Source organism: Mandrillus leucophaeus, unplaced genomic scaffold, assembly GCF_000951045.1.
Source record: "Mandrillus leucophaeus isolate KB7577 unplaced genomic scaffold, Mleu.le_1.0 Scaffold174, whole genome shotgun sequence".
In the NCBI taxonomy this organism is placed as follows: domain Eukaryota; kingdom Metazoa; phylum Chordata; class Mammalia; order Primates; family Cercopithecidae; genus Mandrillus; species Mandrillus leucophaeus.
This window is the reverse complement of record NW_012101743.1, coordinates 3,060,749-3,080,476: the sequence shown is the minus strand read 5'-3', so window position 1 is coordinate 3,080,476 and position 19,728 is coordinate 3,060,749. Positions and strand designations below refer to the sequence as shown.

Below are 19,728 nucleotides of genomic sequence, written 5' to 3'. Positions count from 1 at the left end.
TTCATTTATGATAGTTGGAGGGGTATCCAGAAACCTGTTAAGGGAAAGAGAAGGGGGAAAATCCTCACTAAACCTCCAAAACCTTTTTTTTTTTTTTTTTTTTTTTTTTTTTTTTTTTTTTTTTTTTTGAGATGGAGTCTCACTTTGCTGCCCAGGCTGGAGTGCAGTGGCATGATCTCGGCTCACTGCAACCTCCGCCTCCTGGGTTCAAGTGATTCTCCTGCCTCAGCCTCCTGTAGCTGGGATTACAGGCATGCGCCACCATGCCCAGCTAATTTTGTATTTTTAGTAGAGATGGGGTTTCATCATGTTGGCCAGGCTGGTCTTGAACTCCTGACCTCAGGTGATTCACCCACCTCGGCCTCCCAAGGTGCTGGGATTACAGGCGTGAGGCACTGTGCCCACCTCCTTCCTTTCTTTCACCATGTAATCTTCACAAACCAGCTCCACTTCTGCCATGATTAGAAGCTTCCTGAGGCCCTCACCAGAAGCAGATGCTGGCAGTCTTATATAGGTTGCAGAACGATGAGCCAAATCAAAGTCTTTTCTTTATAAATTACCCAGCCTCAGATATTCCCTTATAGCAATGCAAAATGGACTAATGCAGTGAGTTAGTTCACCACGCTGTCTGTGAGAGCAGGGCCCTTCTCTTTATTGAGCACTGCTCTGGGCTCTTCTTAGCACATACCAGGAGCTCAATGAACAATTATTAAATGAATGAATCTTCACAGTTAGCCTATGATGAAAGTACTACACTTAGCCCCACTTATCAGCTAAGGAAATTTAGGTTTTGAGCAGTTCAGTGTCTTGCCCAAGATCACACACCTAGTAATTGACAAGAACTAGGATTCAAACCTAGATTTGTCCAGCTTCATAGCCTAAGCCTTTCACAATTATGTTATGCTTCCTCCTCAGAAGGTCAAAGTGCCAGATTTCTCTTTCTGTGACAAAAGCACATCTGCTTAGAAACTACTGGATCAGAGTCAAGAGCACTACACAAAGACTTATTATGATGTTCATACTTCTTTCATTCTACCTATTCCCTTCCTCTCCTAAATTCTGTCCCCAGACCCTTCTATTATCATGTTCATTCTGTAAATCAGGAAACTGAGGCATGAAGGGATTATATGACTTACCTTAGGCCACACAGCTTGTCAAGATCTGCATTAGTCTGAGGTTCTGGTTCTCAAAAATTTCCCAGCCTCATAGGAAGAGGGAGAGTTTCATCTAATGAGGCCAAGGCCCCAGGAGAAAAAATTAACAAAGGGCCCCATATTGTTAAATCAACTTGCTTGAACTTTTAAAAGTAGAAAAAAAATACTTTACCCATCTAATTTGAACATTTTGAACCATATTTCTTGCTACAAACACAAAAACTTAGAACAATATAATTCAGTTATCTACTATAACATATAAGGGAGATGTTCAAAATGAGAAATAGAAACAAGAGAACAAGAAAAGAAGAGATATGGACCTGGGAAAGTCCAGATATGAGTAAGAAAAGAGCAACAGCACAGGAGGCAGTGTATTTCAGAAAAATATTGCTACAGAAAGTTGATAAAGTCATGTTGCATTTTTACATTAACGAGGTCTTTATTTCTTATTTCCTGGCCTGTGAACTTCATGAGCTAAGGACTAACTAGCCCATCCTATGAACTAAGGATCGTGATACTTCTTCCTTGCTGCGTTTAGATCTTCCCTTTCCATAAGCCCAACTGTCCTGGGAAAATGGAGAGGAAAGTAAGTCAAAGGAAGAGTCTTCTGAGCCAATGGGAGAAAGGAAAGGGTCCTGGGAGCACAGGCGCATCTGCCTTCTCAGATTTGCAACAGAACCCAGTAGATCAGGCACGGAAAGTTTCCTCTCTAGAGTTTGCCATCAAGCATGTGAACAGAGGTTTCTGCTTTAGTTCACTGTTCATTTATGATAGTTGGAGGGGTATCCAGAAACCTGTTAAGGGAAAGAGAAGGGGGAAAATCCTCACTAAACCTCCAAAACCTTTTTTTTTTTTAATGGGGTCTTGCTGTGTTGCCCAAGCTGGCCTCGAACTCCTGGGCTCAAGCAATCCTTTTGCCTTAGCCTCTCCAGTAGCTGGGACTACAGGAATGTGCCACCATGCCCAGCCATGCCCTATTTTTGAAGGACATAATTTTAAGTTCTTCAAAAGAACTTAAAATTGTGAAGAATGTTTGTTCCTTTTGTCCTTGTGGCTCCAGAAGCCAAACATCAATGATCCTGAGACTTATTTTATACAGAAATGGCTTATGTTTGCTTCTTCAGAGTTAGAGGAAGGAGGAAACTCTTTGGGATGAGGTAGTTCTCTTTAGAAGTGGAGGAAATAATGAGTGGGGAATTTTTAGTTAAATCTGCAACCTGTGCTTTTTTTTTTTTTTTTTTTTTTTGGAAAGAGTCTTGCTCTGTTGCCCAGGCTGGAGTGCAGTGGCACAATCTCAGCTCACTGCAATCTCTGCCTCCCAGGTTCAAACAATTCTCCTGCCTCAGCCTCCTGAATAGCTGGGATTACTGGTGCATGCCACCACGCACGGCTAATTTTCGTATTTTTAGTAGAGATGGGGTTTTACCATGTTGGCCAGGCTGATCTCAAACTCCTGACCTCAGATAATCCACCCGCTTCGGCCTCCCAAGGTGCTGGGATTACAGGTGTGAGCCACCACACCCAGCCTGTGCATTTTTTAATGAGAAATATAGCTTAGGTTTCTAAACAATCTGAAAGTAAGACAGTGTTCTGCAATATTGAAAGGCTTCTAAAAGGCTTGCTGTGAAGGCTGGGCCACCATTGGCCAACTCAGGGAGGGCTTGTAGTGAGCCTCTGCAAAATCTGGCTACTCTAGGATGAACTGGGAACTTTGAAAGATCATCTCAGGAGATAATGGAATCCAAGAATGCCTGGGCTAAAAATAACCCTAGACTTCAAGTCTAGTTCAACCACTTAGTCCTTAGGGGAGTAAACGGAGGCTCCAAGAAAGGACTCCATGTGCCCCAGGCCTCACAGCTAGTTAATCGCAGAGCTGGGGTTTGAACTGTCCAAAAATTGCTGGAGGCCTCATTGGAGGCTCACACCTTAGACGTGTTTATTAGAAGAAAAATACCTCCATCTGTGGTCACGATTCTCTCTAGATATCATTCAAATTGCTTTTTCTTCACCACGCTTGCATTACCATCCATTTCTTTTTATTATTTATTATTCAAGATGTAGATGTAGGAGGTACAAGTGCAGTTGCATTACATGGACATATTGCGGGTAACTACAGAATGTCTCATCCCCTACTTTAGGGAAACTGATGAAGAGCAGGGAACACAGGTCATTAACACCGTGGGGAGGACAGCCTTCTTGTGCAGAAGGGAGAGTAATACCAGTAACAGTGAACATGTATCGAGTGCTTACTATGTGTTATGCTTCTTGCCAAGAGCTTTATATGAGTGATACAGTGTGGATACTTGGTGAAGTTTAGGCTTCTAGTGCACCCAACACCCTAGTAGTATACACTGTACCCAATAGGTAATTTCTCACCATCCACTCCCCTCCCACCTTCCCACTTTCCTGAGGTTCCAATGTCTATTAATCCACACTCTAGCTGCCATCCATTTCTTATGGCTTCCCAATTCAGGTTTTCTGTTTCAGCCATGCCCTGTACCCAAGGTGATTTACAGCAGAGTTTCCTTAAAGCGAGGTATTTGGAGCCCTCACCTCCCAGGAGTCACTTGGAAGGTTCTGGACTTGCAGGTTCCTGGGCCCCACTCCAACTGAAGAAGCAGCATCCCTGCGAGTGAGTGCCAAGGAATCAGTGATTGTTACACATGCTCTTGACTTACAGCCTTCCTCCTTGAACCTTGTACTCACAGTTTGCCTTTATCTGTCATGGGAGTTTTGAAAATCCCACTATTTATTGAGCACTTTCTTTGTGCTACTTTCTATGCATCTCATTTATTTCTCACATGCTGGTGTATACTTTTCTCTCATGCTCAAGTGGACAACTGGGCAGTGTCCAGCTGGGTCAGGGGCCAACCACCTGCCACCCCCATTTAGGAGCTTCTCCCGGTCACTGTGAGGACAGATGCTATCCCCAGTGTGGCTTTTTCTTTTTCCTAGGTCATTCTGACTAGGGATTCTTGTGCCTGAAGTTTAGAGAAGCCCAACAGATTTCTGCTCTCCTGGCGTTCACTGCCACTTTTCTTTTCCTTCCAGGTAGCATACTGTAGGAGGAAGAGCTTGGGCACATTATTCACTCCTTCCTGGTCACTAGGGTTTGTGGATGTCACCTGCTCTCTCTGTCCTCATCCGTAACTCATCTGTGCTGTCTCTCAGTGCCTCAGTGCTCAAGCTGTCAGCAAACTTTTCTGCCTAGCACCTGGAGCATCTTAAGTCCTGCCTTCTTGGCCGGGTGCGGTGGCTCATGCCCGTAATCCCAGCACTTTTGGAGGCCAAGGCAGGCAGATCACCTGAGGTCAGGAGTTTGAGACCAGCCTGGCCAACATGGTGAAACCCCGTCTCTACTAAAAATACAAAAATTAGCCAAGTGTGGTGGCACATGTCTGTAATCCCAGCTACTCAGGAAGCTGAGGCATGAGAATTGCTTGAACCTGGGAGGCAGAGGTTGCAGTGAGCCGAGATTGCACCATTGCACTCCAGCCTGGGTGACAGAGCGAGACACCGTCTCAAAAACAAAAACAAAAACAAAAACAAAACCCAACAACAACAACAACAAAAACTTCTGCCTTCTCTATTGAGCCTTTCATGGTGACTTCAGCCTGCATTGAGAGGTCCCTTTTAGTCCTTTCTGCTGTAGATGGAGCCACCCATACAGGCACCTTCTGGTCACTTCTGTAGCTTGACGGCCTCCTATGTTGTTCCCCTTCAGTCTCACCTTCTCTTGTTCTTTGACCTCGTTTACATCTAAATCTCAGCATACTAGCCTTGCTTTGCTGTCCCTTGCCATTCTCAGCTTTGCCATGTGTTATGGACACCCTTTTCTGGCTTGATCTTACCCCTCTGCCTCATTTCTGGCATCTAGCCCTCTGTACCACACATGTAAGTAAAGTACACTCCAGCTTTTTGTTCCACAACTCTTGGGGCCTACAGACTCCTCCTATATGTAGCCAGTGCCCTAGAGCAGGGGCGGCCAATATTTTGGCTCCCCTGGGCCACATTGGAAGAATAATTGTCTTGGGCCACACATAAAATACACTAATTATAGCTGATGAGCTAAAAAAAAAAAAAATCGCAAAAAAAAAATATCATGATGTTTTAGGAAAGTTGGTGAATTTGTGTTGGGCCACATTCAAAGCCATCCTGGGCCTCATGCAGCACAGGAGCCGTGGGTTGGACAAGCTTGCCCTAGAGTTTAACCCTGAGAATCCTTGTCCTAACACATGATAATTTTGCCTCATCTTATTTTACAAATGTGAGAACTGAGGTCCAAAGAGGGGCTATGACTCGGGCAGGGCTGCAAAGACAACTTTTTGGAACAGCAGATTTCAGGACACAGGCTTTCTGATTCCCAATGTAGTTCTATTCTCAGTTGTTTCATGTCTATTCTTTCTCTTTGTCATCAGGGAATCGGTCATTTTCTGTAGCACTTATTGGCTCTGGAGTCAAATTGCCTAGATTCAAATCCTACCTTCAGAATTCGAAGTTGTCATGTGCCCTGGGCAGTTACTTAGCCTTTCTGTTTTCTCATCTACAAAATGGGGGAGAAGTGAAGATAACTAGTACCTACCTCATAGGATTGCTCTGAGGATTAAATGAGATGATGCATCCAAAGCACTTCGAACAGCATTTGCACATATTCATTGTCAAGTAAATGTTAACGATTTTATTTTGTCATTGCCTACATAGCGCCTGAAACAGGTCTGAGCACATAGTAGCTGTGCATAAAGACCTTGGGGTTACTAATGAGACAGGCTCTGGGAAATAACGTTCTGACTTTGTTGTCTGATTCAAGGGGAATGATTCTGATGGTGGATATTTTAGGCTAGGTAGAAAGAGAGGGTGGTGCCGTGGCTGGGGTAAAAGGAAAGATTTGGGGCTAGAGAACCTTCGGATAACTCTTCCCATAACTCCAGGTAGGGAGCTGCCTTTGCCAAGCTGCAGGGCTGTCCATGGGATTAGGGTTAAAGAAATCTGAGGTCCTAAAGGCTCAGATGTCACCTTGACTGAGAATGTCCAGTGATCTCAGATTCTTGGAGGCGTTTTTATTTCTTTTCTAAAAAATTTTTAGAAATGTTCTAAAGTTTTAGAAATTTTTTTTGTAGAAATAGGGTCTTGCTATGTTGCCCAGGCTGCTCTTGAACTCCTGGGCTCAAGTGATCCTCTGGCCTCGGCCTCCCAAAGTGCTGGGATTGCAGGCATGAGGCACTGCACCTGGCCGTGGCATTTTTATTTCTGTGGGTATGTGCCCTCCGGGTACAACGACATCAGCATCACCGCTCCTTATGCCCATTCCCTTCCTGCTAAGATGAAATTCACTCAGAGACTTCTATATCCCTCCAGAACTGGGAGACCAAAGGCTATTTCTCATAACCATGGGGGGGTGATGCTGAGATTGCTTTCCCCAACCTCCACCCCGTGGGCCAAAAGGCTGCAAGATGAAACCAGAAAGTTACAATGTGCCTGCACAAAGAACACAGATAGTTCAGCTTGGGCTGGGAACACATTCCAGAGGACTGGTTGTTCTTTCTCGCTTATCTCCCCTTCCTCCCCTGGCCAGAGAATGACTCCTGGTGTCTCCACTCCTTGATGGCTTTTGAATTCTAAGGGCAGGAGATGTCTATATCAAATCCCACATAATCCAATGAGCTATGTAAAATTCACATCCTCCACTAGCAACCCCCTTTTCTTCTACTTTTTTTTTTTTTGAGATGGAATCTCGCTCTGTCACCCAGCTGGAGTGCAGTGGCATGATCTTGGCTCACTGCAACCTCTGCCTCCCAGGTTCAAGCGATTCTCCTGTCTCAGCCTCCCGAGTAGCTGGGACTACAGGCATCCGCCCCCACACCCAGTTAATTTTTGTATTTTTAGTAGAGACGGGGTTTCACCATGTTGTCCGGGATGGTTTCAATCTGTTGACCTCAGGTGATCCGCCCACCTTGGCCTCCCAAAGTGCTGGGATTACAGGCGTGAGCCACCGCCCCCGGCCTTCTTCTACTTTTACTTTTTTTTCCTCTTTGGAGATTTTTACCTCCTCCCTCAACTGGTGTGTTATTGACGGTTAGAAGCAGTAATAACAGCTACTGCAGTAACTCAACAATAAGATCAAAAGCCTTAGACACATTCTGCTGGGATGGGCTTGAGAGCTGGCAGAGCATTTGGGGGCAGAGCTCTTGGCACCCAACACATGCTCAAAGCTGTGAAGTCCATCCCTAGGGCCCCTCAATTCTGACTTTTCTCTTGAGTCTTCTAGTATTCTCATGCTTTCCTGTCCCCCTTCCCCAGTGCTGGAACAGTACTTCAGCCTGACCACCCAAGGGTCCCCATGCCGCAGACCTATCTCCTTTAAGATCCCTCATCACAATATACGTATCTAGTGGGTCATTTTTGGCAGGACTCTGTGCACTGTTAAAACGTCAACAAATATCTGCAAAGGTGTTAGGGGCTGCTAATGGCCTGGTGAGTTACTCTATTTTCAGGTGATATAATAGACCAGTAAGGAAGATTCTTTAGGGCAGCAGTGAGTGGGCATTTCAAATTGACCAGATTTTGCCAAGTGAGGAAGGAGAAGAGTATAGTGGTCAAATCATGGGCTTTAAAATCCAGAACTGAGTTTGAGTCCTAACTCTATTACTCATAACATGTATGACCTTGCACAGACTGCCTAATTTCAGCAAGACTCAGTTTCCTCATCTGGGAAATGGGGGTGAAAAGAATAAAAGCAAAATAACCATGCCTACTACATAGGACTCTTGTGAGGACTCAATTAGATAATGCACATAAAATAATTTTTTACAGTGCCTGCCTGGCACAGACTGAGGACTCAGAAATTTCATTAGTTGGATTAGTTGTATAATATTAATTGCCCCTCACTGCACAAGAACAGAGCCTTTGATCATAGCATTTGTGGATTGAAAGACGGAATAGGACTCCCTGTCTGCTAGGCTTTGAGGCCGCTAGAGAGATCTCAGAAAGGACCTTTTAGGCCAAGTTCTTTGCATGTTCGCTGGATGACAATCAGGGTGCTCAGAGGTATTTCTGAAATGGGCTTCCTCGTGATGACGAGGTGGAGAGGGTAGATTCTATTATTCTCTGGCCTCCTAGTGTGTAAGAAAGGCCTCAGTGACAATTGCCCTGCAGCAAGTATCTGAGGCAGGCATCCCCTAGAGCCTATTTGGGCATCTGTTTGATGATCCAGATGTTCAAATACCCACAGGTGAGGGCGTGGGATGTAGAGGGGTGACCTTCTCTCCCTGGTATGTCTTGCTACTGACATCCATGGACATTTGGAGGGTTGACTTTGCAGAATTTGCTGAAGACGTCATTTTAAGCAGTGTGCCATTGCAGTAGTGAGGATATGGAATCAATCTAACTGTCCATCAATAGATGAATGGATAAAGGAAATGCAGTATATATACACAATGGAGTACTACTTGGCTATGTAAAAGAATTAAATCCTGTCATTCACAGTAACGTGAATAAGCCTGGAGGACATTATGTTAAGTGAAATAAGACAGACACAGGAAGGCAAATAATGCATGTTCTCATTCATATGTGGAAGGTGAAAAAGTTGATCTCATGGCAGTAGAGAGTAGAATGATAGTTACCACAGACTGGGAAGGGTGTATGGGTGGCAGGGATGAATGAAGAGAGGTTGGTTAATACAAACATACAGTTAGATAGAAGGAATCAGTCCTAATGTTCCATAGCAGAGTAGAATGACTATAATTAATAATATATTGTATATTTCAAAATAGCCAGAAAAGAGGTCTTGAAATGTTCCCAACACAAATGATAAATATTTGAGGCGATGAATATCTACTAAATACCCTGACTTGATGATTATACATTCTATGCATGTAACAAAATATAACATGTACCCCATAAATATGTACAAATATAATGCATCAATACAAAATTTCCAAATTAAAAAATATAATAATGTGCCACCAAAGCCATGCATCAGTTTCTGCTTTGGGTAGATATCTACCCAGAGCTCTCAGAGCCAGCATAAATGACCATCAAGATTGTTCTCCACCACTACACTCCAGCCTGGCAACTGAGACACAGTCTGAAAAAAAAAAAAGAAAAAAAAAGAAAAAAAGATTGTTCTCCTCTTCTACCCAGGTTCCCATGAGGGTGTTCACACCTGCTCCTAGGAGCACAAACAAACAGAAGTTCAAGGCTAGCTAGCTGGCCCTGGGCTTGCTGAGAACTGCTGCTGCTCTTGGCCCTTGCTGGGCAAATGCCAATCATTTTGTCTACATCCCACAGCCCTGATTTGTGCATGGATGTAGTTGTATCCTGGGTGGAACTTGGTATCAAACCCCTACCCCACCAAGTGAACTCTGCCAATCAGTGGGGTGACTTTCCACAGTGGAACCATGACTACTGGTGGACTCGTGGAGTAGGACTTCTGGGGCTCATTGTGTGATCAGAAGGGCAGCCATCTTCATTATGGAGTGTCCAAGGGCTGCATTTCAGGAGCTGGCTGGACCTCTGGTGCTCTCCTGCCAACCTCCTGCAAGAAAAGAGGAAGCTGTGGGATGATTATAGCCTCCTTTCCCCTGGAGGATACTTTATTTTTCAATTAAGGGGTATAAGGGCCCTTTCTGATACTTTCATTTAAGGTGGTTCCTGGTTCCTCGTTGAGTTGGCATCCTGCCATCAGACACTCCCTCTAGAAGAATCCAATCACCACCATTCTCTCCTCTTACCACGCCTCAGAATGTTCAAACTCCAGGGCTCTTTAGCCACTGCTTGGTGGATGCACATTCTTGATTGAGGGCACAAAGTATAGCAATAGTTTGAAAGGGTGGGTGCAGTGGCTCATGCCTGTAATCCCAGCACTTTGGGAGGCAGAGGCAAGAGGACTACTTGAGCCCAGTAATTTGAGACCAGCCTGGCCAACATAGCAAGACCCCCCACCACGACAAGAAAAGTTTTTTTAAAAATTAGCTGGGTATAGTGGCACATGCCTGTAAGTCCTAGCTACTCAAGAGGCTCAGGCAGGAGGCTTGCTTGAGCTCAGTTCAAGGTTACAGTGAACTACGATTATGCCATTCCACTCTAGCCTGGGCAACAGAGTGAAACCCTGTCTCAAATAAAATAGTTTGAAAGAGGTTAAAGACATTGTCCTGGGGATAGGGAAAGCCATCTCAAATAAGCTGAGTCTTTAAAGGGATTTTGCATGTTCTAACATTTTGGCAGGGTCTAATCAGTCCAGCTGACAATTCGCTTGAGAGGGTAGCAACTTAAGTTCTTTGTAAAGAAGTGTTTGCAGTGGGGTGTACTGGGGGAAGGGAGCATATAATCCCCTTGGGTGCTTCTATACCAGGTCTGTGTTGCAGTTTACATGGCTCCAAACCTACCCTGGTTTTGGTTTCAACTGCAATTAGAGCTAGAGCCTCTAGGATTCTATTTGTCTTCTATTGTTGTGTTACAAATGACAAAAAAATACTGTCTTATGACAACACAAATTTACTATCTCTCGGTTTCTATGAGTCAAGACTCCAGACTGGGCTTGGCTGAGTCCTCTGCTCAGGGTCTCACAAGGCTCAATCACTGTTAGGGCTGAGATCTCCTCTGAGGTACAGGGTTATCTTTTAAACTGAATGGTTGTTGGCAGAATTCAGTTTTTTGAGGCTATAGGGCTGAGGTTCCTGGTTTCCTTTTGTTCCCCCTCTGAGGCAGGGTCTCACTCTGTCACCCAGGCTGGAGTGGAGCAATCACGGCTCACTGCAGCCTCGACCTCGTGGGCTCAATCAATTCTCCCACCTCAGCCTTAACTGGGACTACAGGCGTGCGCCACCATGCCTGGCTACGTTTTTTATCTTTAGTAGAGATGGGTCTTCCTGTGTTGCCCAGGCTGGTGTCAAACTCCTGAGCTCAAGTGATCCTTTGCCTCGGCCCCTCAAAGTGCTGGAATTATAGGCGTGAGCCACTGTGCCCTGCCCGAGGTCCTTGGTTTCTTGATGACTGTTAGCTAAGGGGTTCTCTCAGCTACTAGAGGCCACATGTCATGCCCTGCTATGTGGCCTTTGACAACATGGCAGTTGGTTACTTCACGGCCAACAGGACAGCATCTGCTGCAGCTTTGACTGTCTCTGGCTTCTATTATCTGATCTCTAAACCCTCCTTTTTTTTTTACTTATGTTCAAGTTTGTGTTTTGTTTATTTTTTCAACTTTTATTTTAGGTTCGGGGGTACTTGGGCAGGTTTGTTACATGGGTAAATTGCATGTTACTGAGGTTTGGGGTATGGTTGATCCTATCACCCAGGAAGTGAGCATAGTACCCTATAGGTAGTTTTTCAACTCTGCTCCCTTCCACCCTCTCCCCTCTAGTAGTCCCCAGTGTCCAGTATCTGTCATTCCCGTCTTTATGTCCATGCACACGCAGTGTTTAGCTCCCACGTATAAGTGAGAGCATGTGGTATTTGTAAACCCTCCGTTTTAGAGGCCCACCTGATTAGGTTAGGTCCCCCCACGCTGAAGGAGAGGGGATTTACAGGACATGCATACCAGGGGGTGGGAATCTTGTAGGTCATCTTAGAATTCTGTTTACCACAGACTCCGTGAAATACATTTCATCCTATTACATTGTTTAAAGAAAACCAACAACATGGGGCCAGCTGCTTCCCATTAGCATTATCCATTCTGGGAGGGCAACAGAGCTGTCAGGAAAAGTCTTCTGAATCCCTGAAGCTGAATCAGGCTGTGGTTTAAAAAATTCAACAACCATGGAAGAAGGGCCTTTTTCCCTTTTTTCCCCCTCTTTTTCCCCCAGAGCCCTTGTTCAATCCTCCAATGAGTCAGTTTGAGAAGGAAAAGACAGCTCTGGGCCCTAAGCATCTGGGGTCGGCCTAGAGAAACAAACAAAGCACTTTAATAATGACTTGATAATGAGACTCCATACCTCTGCTCTGCCAGGTTTCCTGATAACCATTATTACATGACTATGTTTGGTCCTTGGAAGTGGTTCTGAAAGCCTGTCATAATTTACTGGATAAAAACATATAGTTCCTCTTCCCTTATTCAGTTTGCCAGCTTTTTCAAGGGACTTCATGCAGAAGGGTCTTTTACTGAGAGTGTGTCTCAGTGTGTCCCCATATGTTTAAAAAAGACCACTTTTCCCACTGACTTCTATTTGCCACTGCAAGACCCTCTCCACCCCCTGCATTTATCCATCCATAAACATATACAGTGAGCACCTCCTGCGTATCTGGTATTGCGCTAGGTGCTGGTAATACTCAGATAATCAAAACAAGGTCCCTGTTCTCAAGGTGATATCAGCTATGACAAGAAGTATGTGCAAAGGGCTGAGAGCATGGGGCATGGGTGGCCAGTACATTTGAGTTGCGTCTTGAAGCATATGTGTAATTTCAAGGATGTAGGAATTACAGGGATGATGTTCCAAGCCAAGTGCACAACCTGTGCGAAACACAGAGAAAACAAAAGAACATGGTGATTCTGGGAGGTCAGAGCATGGGGGTGTGAGTCGGGGTGGGCTGCTGGGAGACTGGACCCCCTCCAGCGGGCAGAGAACACCAGATTGCAGAGGGCCTTGAGTGTTAAGAACTTGGCTTTTATCTTGCAGGCAGCAGGAAGCTGCTGGACAAGTTTAAGCAGGGGAGGCTCATGGTTATATTTCAGAGAGAACACTGTGCCTTTTTTGAGATTGTGAGGTGACTGTAGCTTTTTCTAAATATCATAAATAAAAGTATAGCTCAGAGAAGGCAGCCCCAAGGTCACCACCAATGAATCATGGTATGATTAAGGAACAAATTTATTTTAAATTGATATTAGCCATAATGAGGCACACGAAAGAAATATACAGTGATGCCTCTAAAAGGAGATACTTGGGAAGGAAAGCTTTGTTTAATAAGATCAGCTTGTGGGGGCAAAAGGACAGAAAAGGTGGTGGCTGGAAAGCAGGAAGAGGCAGCGTTTCTTTTACTGAAACCTCTTTCTCCGTGAGGGTCCAGACCTAGCCCAGCTGAATGGGGCTCCACATTCAGGGTTCACCTGGCTAGGATATCTAGGAATGGGCTCTGTGTATCAAGGGAAAGAGGGGTCCAAGAGTGCTTGGTTCTGTACAGGTGAATAATCCAGGGCTGGGAGGGAAGACAGGTCTTGCTAAACTGGAAAACAAGGGGGTTCTTCTTCTAAGACAAGTCTTCCTCTGCCCCCTATAGCATGCCTCTGTGTCTGAAGAAATTTCAGACCACAAAGGTGGTTCTTTTATAGGAACCACTTTTATTTTAATAATATATTTTACTTAACCCAATATAGCCACCATATTATGATTACTTCAACGTATAATCACTATAAAAATGATATCAATGGTATATTTTACATTCTTTTTGTTCACAGTAAGCTGCCACATCAGCTGCATCAGTCTCCTGCTCCAAAGCCCCGAGTGACTTGCCATCAAGCTCAGAGTAAAATCCACAAAGGTGGATTTTATTGAATTTTTCAATAAAAAATTGAAGAATTTTTTCTTTTATTGAATTTATGCATTAATTCAACAAACGTTTATTGAGTGCCTGCTATTCCCCTGACACACCACATCTGATTCAACAGTGAATCCTTTGCCTCTTTCATTGTAGGTACTATTCTGGGTCCTGGGAGATTCAATGATGACCAAAATAGACAAGGACCCTGACCTTATGGAATTTACATTCAAGTTGAGAAGATAGACAAGAAACTAGTAATTAACATAGAATATAATTTTAGGCAGCAGTGAGGGTTATGAAGATGTTAATAAAGAATAATTGGCCTGGTGCAGTGGCTCACGCCGGTAATCCTAGCACTTTGGGAGGCCAAGGTGGGCGGATCACCTGAGGTCGGGAGTTTGAGACCAGCCTGACCAACATGAAGAAGCCCCATCTCTACTAAAAATACACAATTAGCCGAGCATGGTGGCTGATGCCTGTAATCCCAGTTACTCAGGAGGCTGCAGGAGAGTCACTTGAACCTGGGAGGCGGAGGTTTCAGTGAGCCAAGATCACGCCATTGCACTCCAGCCTGGGCACAAAGAGGGAAACTCTGTCTCAAAAAGTAAACAAAAAATAAATTTAAAAAATAATAATGGGATGGAGAGAGAGTGGGAACATTTTAACTAGGATGATCATGGACGTGCTCTCTGGGGGAAGTAACATTGGATGCTTGAATGCTGCAAAAAAGCCAACCATGCAACTATCTGGGGAAAGAGTCCTCCAAGCCGAGAAAGCAGCAAATGCAAAGATCCTGAGATTGAAAGGGGGCATTACCAGGAGGGCCAGTGAGGCTAGGTGAAGGGATGAAGTAGGGGGGTAGCGGGTTTGGTGATCAGTGGAGCATGGGGGTGGGCTTGCATCACATAAGGCCCATGGTAAGGGGCTGGGATTTTACTCTGCGCTTAATGGCAAGCCACTGGGGGGTTTGGAGCAGGAGGCTGATGCAGCTGATGTGGCAGCTTACTGTGAACAAAAATAATGTAAAATATACCATTAATATTATTTTTATAGTGACTATATGTTGAAATAATCACAATATGGTGGTTATATTGGGTTAAATAAAATATGTTATTAAAAGCAGTCTCACTTGTTTCTTTTTTCTTGTTAAAAATGTAGCTACTAGAAAATTCAAAATACATGGCTTGCAATTCTGCTCACGTTAACATTTCTATTTAATGGTGAGGGTCTAGGAAGTGACTGTAGTCAAAGAAGAGAGCCAAGGACAGAGCCCTGCAGTGCTACATTTCAAAATCAGGGAGAGGAGAGAGATCCAGCAAGGGCGACCCAGAAGGAACAGCCAATAAGGTAGGAGGAAAATTAAGGGAGTGTGGTGTTCCAGAAGACAAGTGATAAAATTATTCAAAAAGAAGGGCGTGGCCAATCACATCAGATGCTGCTGAAAGTTAAAGAAACCGGTGGATTCAGCAAGCGCAGTGTTGGTGGACTGGCTTGGAAACAGTTCAGTTTGGATGCCTGATTGGAGAGCTCATGAGAATAGAAAGTGAGGACATAAAGGCAGTAAGTATAGATAACTCTTTAAAGAGTTTTACTTTAAAGAGATGCAGAGGAATGGGATGGTAACAGCAAGAGAACTTGAACTCAAGGGGAGATTTGTGTTTTGCTGTCGTTGCTGGGTTGTTTAGGAGGGGAGACAGTTTCATATGTCCAGTTGGATTGGCTGATGGTGGTGTTGTCAACAGAGTGCCTGCTAAAAGCCTCAGGGTTTTTAAGATTTGGTTGGGGAAGTAAGGCAAGTATGCTACAAAGAATTTCAGACAGGACAGTCTAAGCTCAAGGGTTAAATGCGATGATTCTATTAGTGCTCTAAAAGTTCAGATGCAGCCAAGATGCCCTCTTTCTTTGCTCTTCCTCAACTTTCATATTTTTCTCTTTAGTGTTTTTTTTCCCTTTCTATCTTCTACACTTGACAGTGGTAGGTCGATGACAATGTTAGCCTACCATGGCTTCACATTTTGGTTAACGGGCTTTTTTTCCCACAGGCTTCTCTAAGATAGTTTATTTCCCCAATGTCTAAAAAGGCTTCTATAGCGGCAGGGGTGGGGGTACTGCTGTGTTTATTAAGATGGCCAGGAACTTACCAGTGACACAAATTCCTCCTGTTCTCCCTCTGAATTTCCTAAGAGCTTTTGAATTATTATTATTATTTTTTTTCGAGACAGGTTCTCACCCTGTCACCCTGGCTGGAGTGCAGTGGCGTGATCATGGCTCACTGTAGCCTCGACTTCCCAGGCTCAAGTGATCCTCCCACCTCAGCTTCCTGAGTAGCTGGGACTACAGGCATGCACCACCACGTTTGGCTAATTTGTTTTGTATTTTTTCTAGAGATGTGGTTTTGCCATGTTTCCCGGGCTGGTCTCAAAGCCCTGGGCTCAAGCAATCCACCCACCTTGGCCTTCCAAAGTGTTGGGATTGCAGGTGTGAGCCACTGTGTCCAGTCAGATGTTGAATTTTCATTCCTCTTTGCTCCTGCCAGATCTCCAGATCTTGGAAAACTAGCAGAGACAGTAATGCCAAGGGTAAAGTCATTCTTTCTAGGACAATGCATTGGTGTGTAAATCCATTGATGTGGGCTCTCTTGAAGGTCTGTATATGATAAGAAAGGCGCTGTGGTTATGGAGTAGATGGGGTGTGTGTGTGCATGTGTCCCCATGTGTGTGTGTGTTGAGGGGGGTAATTATTGATCACTGTGAGGGCCTGGGACTCAGTCATCTTTAGGCAGAATTGTAATATTAACTCATAAAAGTTGAGTGACTTAAAGTATCAATACCTTTCAGCCAGGAATGTACCTGTCATTGAACAAATTGGATTTATTACTTGTGGCAGTGAGGGGGAATTGTGGGGAACCATAGGGCATCTCGGTAAGTGGGTCTGAAGCAATCTTGACACCACAGCCCTGTCAGTTCTCATGGTGACTTGGAACCTTTTGTTCTCTAAGGCTTCAGTCACTCTGGCTATGTGAACTCTCAAGTTCTCCTTAGCCTTACAGCCTGTGGCCACCACTCCCGCCCTCCCACCCCCCAACTCTGGAGATGCATCAGGGATTTACAGCTAGAAAGCAGGACAGGGTGGGCCTGAAGCCCACCCATGAAAGAGCAATGGCAGCGTAGCTGTCTGGGAACAGAGCAGATCTGGAGTGGCAAGGGAATTCTAGAATCTACTTAACCCCACTTTACAATAGTTCATTCAGTTACAGCAATACCTCAAGGAGAGTTATCATAGGGGCAAAGTCTCTGCTTGCCTTTCTACGGCCTTCTGGCGCGGATGAATATAGCACCCTTTCTCTGGATTATGGTGCTCATCAGATCCCCCACCCCTCACACACACATACAAACTTTCTTTCTTTTTTTTTTTTTTTTTTAGTTTTACAATTTTTAAATTATACTTTATGTTCTAGGGTACATGTGCACAAAGTGGTTTGTTACATATGTATACATGTGTCATGTTGGTGTGCTGCATCAATTAACTCGTCATTTACATTAGGTATATCTCCTAATGCTATCCCTCGCTCTTGTCCCCACCCCACAACAGGCCCCGGTGTGTGATGTTCCCCTTCCTGTGTCCAAGTGATCTCATTGTTCAATTCCCACCTATGAGTGAGAACATGCGGTGTTTGGTTTTCTGTTCTTGTGATAGTTTGCTGAGAATGATGGTTTCCAGCTTCATCCATGTCCCTACAAAGGGCACGAACTCATCTTTTTTTATGGCTGCATAGTATTTCATGGTGTATATGTGCCACATTTTCTTAATCCAGTCTGTCATTGATGGACATTTGGGTTGGTTCCAAGTCTTTGCTATTGTGAATAGTGCCGCAATAAAAATGTGTGCATGTGCCTTTATAGTAGCATGATTTATAATCCTTTGGATATATACCCAGTAATGAGATGGCTGGGTCAAATGGTATTTCTAGTTCTAGATCCTTGAGGAATCGCCACACTGTCTTCCACAATGGTTGACCTAGTTTACAGTCCCACCAACAGTGTAAAAGTGTTCCTATTTCTCCACATCTTCTCCAGTACCTGTTGTTTCCTGAATTTTTAATGATCGGCATTCTAACTGGTGTGAGATGGTATCTGGTATCTCATTGTGGTTTTGATTTGCATTTCTCTGATGGCTAGTGATGCTGAGCATTTTTTCATATGTCTGTTGGCTGCATAAAAGTCTTCTTTCGAGAAGTGTCTGTTCATATCCTTTGCCCACTTTTAGGACAGGCACAGTGGCTCATGCTTGTAATCCCAGCACTCTGGGACGCCAAGGCAGGGGAATCACTTGAGTTCAAGACTAGCCTGGGCACATAGTGAGACCCTGTTTCTCCATAAAATAAAATAAAATAAAATAAAATAAAATAAAATAAAATAAGCTGGGCATGGAGGAGCACGCCTGTAGTCCCAGCTGCTATGATGGCTGAGGTGGGAGGACCTCTTCAGCCAAGGAGGTTGAGGATGCAGTGAGCTATGATTGCACCACTGCACTGCAGCCTGGGCAACAGAGCAAGGCCCTGTCTCTAAAACTATTGTCAACATTGATTTCTAAAAGTTTGATTATCAACTGGCATGCTTCCTTAGAAGCATGACATAGAGTCATGGGAGAATTATCCTTTTCATGATCCCTTTGGTTGTTTCCCGTTTTTAACTATTTGAAACAATGCTGTAACACACATTCTTGTATGTATATTGTTGTGTGCAAGTGTGACTATCTATAAGGTAATGTTCGAGAAGTGATGTTCCTGGATCAAAAGGTATGTGCATTTTAAATTTTGATAGATATTGCCAAATTGCTCTTTAGAGAGTTAGAACTATTTACTCCAGAGTGTATGAGAGTCCCTATTTTTTCCCACCTTCGTCAGCAATGCAATATCATCCAAATTAAGGATTTTGACAATCTGATAGATGACAATACTCATTTGATATGTTGATTTCTATCTCTTTCATTATTAGTAGGACGGAGCCTCTTCATATGTGGTTATTTGTATTTCTTTTTCTGCTAACTGCTTTGTATTCTTTGTCCCTTTTAGACCAAGTTGTTTGTCTTTTATTGATTTATATGAGTTCTTTATAAATTAAGAAATTTGGCCCCTGTATCTGTCATATTTGTTGCTAGTATTGTTTTCCAGTTTGTCATTCTTTTATTGACTTATTTTTTTTCCATAAGTTTTACTTTTCTTTTTGAGGCAGGGTCTTGCTCTGTCACTCAGGCTGGAGTGCAGTGGCATGATCATGGCTGACTATAGCCTCAATCTCCTGGGTTCAAGTCATCCTCCCACCTCAGCTTCTGCAGTAGCTGGGACTACAGGTAAATGCCACAATGCCCAGCTATTTAAAAAAAAAATGTTTGTACAGATGAGGTCTTGCTATGTTGCCCAGCCTCAACTCAAACTCCTGGGCTCAAGTGATCCTCCTGCCTTTGCCTCCCAAAGTGCTGGGATTACAGGAAAGAGCCACTGTACCCGGCCTGAAGTTTTCAGGTAGCCAGATGTTTCAGTCTTTTGTTTGTGGCTCTGCGTATTTATCAAAACAATTTTGTCTCCCTGGGCACACCATGAATAGTAATAGGCATCCAAAGTTAATGGGCCCCAACTCACAAAACAATAGATCAGGTTTTTGCATTTGTCTTTTTTTGGTAACAGCTTTATTGAGCTATAATTCACATACCATACAAGTCACCTATTTAAAGTATACAATTCAATGCTTCTTAATACAGTCACAGATTTTTGCAACCATCACCACAATCAATTTTAGAACATTTTCGTCATCTCCAAAAGAAACCCTATCCGGGCACAGTGGCTCATGCCTGTAATCCCAGGACTTTGGGATGGCAAGGCAGGAGAATTGCTTGAGCTCAGGAGTTCTAGTTCAACATAGCAAGACCCTGTCCGTACTAAAACTTCAAAAATTAGTTGGGTGTGGTGGCATGTGCCTATAGTCCCAACTACTTGGGGGACTGAGGTGGCAGTTTTGCCTGAGCCTGGGAGGTCAAGGCTGCAGTAAGCTGTGATCGCACCACTGCACTCCAGCCTGAGTAACAGAGCAAGATACTGTCAAAAAAA

At 44.1% G+C, this 19,728-nt stretch overlaps 1 protein-coding gene across 1 annotated transcript in view; it reads left to right on the top strand.

Moving 5' to 3' along the window:
* Positions 1 to 19,728, top strand: part of KIAA1210 (KIAA1210 ortholog) — an 80,330-nt gene that overhangs the window by 8,683 nt on the left and 51,919 nt on the right.